The following is a 2855-nucleotide window of genomic DNA, read 5'->3' on the forward strand; positions in this document are numbered from 1 at the left end:
TCTAGAAGAAATAGACAAACTTCTAGAAGCATGAAACCTTCTAAGGAACCAGGAAGAAATAGGAAAATCTAAACAGATGGATTACTAGCAATGAAACTGAAGCAGTAATCAAAAAACTGATTATGTGATTATGATTGTGTGGCAAAAGTCAATGTTGTGTTCTCATGCACTTTGGTCAGAAAAATTATGTTATTTCTACAATGCCTGATTCATTTTTTTTTTCATTCTAAGAATTAGTGCATATTTGCAATAATTTACACATTTTAAACTTAAACAAAAATATTTTCCACATTTTCAATTTTATTTCTCAAGGCAAAGTCCCAATCAAACCCTTTCCTCTATTTTCCCCCACTCTGTTGTGAAATGTCAGTCTCCACTTCAAATGGATTCATGGCAAGGGGCTTTTTTCTAGAACCTGTTAACAAATAACAAGAACCTCAAATAACAAGAACTTCATGTAGTTCCGGCCTTCTCTTCATCCCATGATTGGCAAGCCTGGCTGCACATTAGAATCACTGTGGAGTTTGTTAAACAATAATGAAGCGGGACTCCAACCCAGACTAATTACATCCAAATCCCTGCTGCTGGGGCCAGAGTGAAAACTCTCCAGGTGACTCTGTTTGCAATTGTAGGGTTGTGAGCTACTGCTGCTGCCCCTCCTTGCAATGCTGAGGCTGGGAGACACTGAGGCTGTCTGCAGTTGGACTGAACTGAAGGGAGAACTGAACCACAGCCTTGGCCTGGTTTGAAGGGGTTGCTCAGAGGGGTGGCTGCAAGGGTCAAAGGACAACGTGTGGCTGGTAAGGCTACTCCCTTGGCACAGCCAACCATTGTACCCTTTACTGCCTTAGCACCATGGGTGTGCAGCCTCCTTCAATCCCTTAGATCTCTTTCCTATGCCCAAGACCAAGAGAGCCTAGCTCTCCTCATGGGCATTTGGTGAGATAAAAACTTCAATGCTATAGTAAGCATATCATAGTTGTCCAACATATAACATCATGTTATCTTGTGGATCCATAATGTGTGTCTTTTACTGCTGTATTCCAAGCACCCAGCACAGTGCTTCACATACAGTAATTGCTCAATAGGTATATTTTAAATGAATGAATGACTTAAGTTGAATAAAGGTAGGATGTAATAAGTACCACGATTAAGGCACAAAGTGTTATAGAAGTACAGAAGAGGACGAGATTGTTTTCAGCTTGGGAAAGGGGGAATGTGGAAGTCTTCATAGCAGAGGGGGCATTTGAGCTGCACTTTGAAAACGGGGTAAGGCAGTGATAGGCAGAGATGGAGAGAGGGTATTTTGGACAGAAGAAACAATGTGAGCAAAGGTCAGACAAGAAGGTGCAGAGCTCATTCAGTGAATGACCAGCAGTGAAATGTGGCTGGGACACACACACGAGTGTGATAGCCTGTGGTGGAAGATCTGACTGGAAGGTTAGGATCAGAATACAAAGAGCTTTGAAAGTCACTCTAAGAAGTTTACACTTGATTCTACAGGCGATGTGGAGCTATCTGATGTTCTTGATCACGGGAGTAATGTGTTTGCTTCAGGAAGATGAGATGTATACTTTATGGCAGCAGTTCTTTCAACAAAGTTTTTATGGAGCGTCTCCTAAGAGCCTAAGGGCACTGTGCTAGGGAATGTGGATTGGAGCTGGAGTAATTGAACAAGAGATTACTTGGTAAGCCATTGCAATAGTCCAGGCAAGAGCCCCTGAGAGCCTGAAGTGGCTGAGTGGGAGTGGGGGTGGAAAAGAGAAGGATTTGACACATATTACACAGGTAGAATTCACAGAACTTGGTGATCATTTTAGGTAGAGGTGAAGGAAAGAGAAGACATACTATTATGATAATAATAACCATCAGTATTTGAATAACCAACAGTTGTGCAAACTGTTTTGTGTACATCATCTAATTCTCACAATAACCCTTTTGATGGATGACATTAAGGTTAAAAGAAGTCAAGGAACTTGTGCAAAGTCATATAAGTAGGAGATGGTGGTACTAGACTTGAACTCATACACTGGTTGTGGAGACCAGTCCCTAGCCTCCATGCTATGTTGACTTCAGAGGAGCTGGGGGACTTGTGTTTTCTTGGCAAAGGAATTCAGCAGTTCAGTGAAGACACCAGTTTCCCTTTCCTGTTTATGTGAAGAGGTGGTAGTTGTGGAAGGTTCTGCCTGCGATTCTTCCAGCAGTTTCTCCTGAGTGCCTTTCACTCCTGTGGTGGGAAGATGGACCTGGTGCAGCAGTGTAAGAGATGAGGCTGGTAGACAAGAACCAAAGGCTGCAACAAATGTGCAAAACTGGTCACCCCCAGGCTATGTGAGGCCTGGGGACATGTTAAGTCACACAGAGGTTTGTTTGTTTTTGACTCTGAACCAACATTTGGAAATTAGAGGGCTTCCCGTAAAACCTGAGTCCTGACTTCCCCTAAAGAATGAGAAAATCTCGCAACATTGGGCTCATATTCCCAAAGACAACCTTGGGCTTGAGCTTCCCCTGTGGCCTGCAGTGCCCTATATTCCTCATCACTCACAATGCTGCGGTCTGTACTTCACCCCTGCCTGGGCCACGTCACTCACTCTCACTCACTCACTCACTCACTCACCACTCACTCACTCACTCACTCACTCACACTTACCTGCCTGATCCCCACAGGAGGTTGAGTTTGATTCCTTGTCTAAAATGACCCTACTATAGAGTTTCCCTTTTATTCTCCTGACACTTGAGCCATCAAGGGGCCAAGCACAGGGTCAGCATCCTCTGGTCCCACCTCCTCCCCAAGCCATAGACTTTTTCCTCTGGTAGCACTTGACTCCACAGAACACAACCATGAAGGGAAGGTT

The sequence above is a fragment of the Miniopterus schreibersii genome (genome assembly GCF_964146895.1).
Source record: "Miniopterus schreibersii genome assembly, chromosome: X".
NCBI lineage: Eukaryota > Metazoa > Chordata > Mammalia > Chiroptera > Miniopteridae > Miniopterus > Miniopterus schreibersii.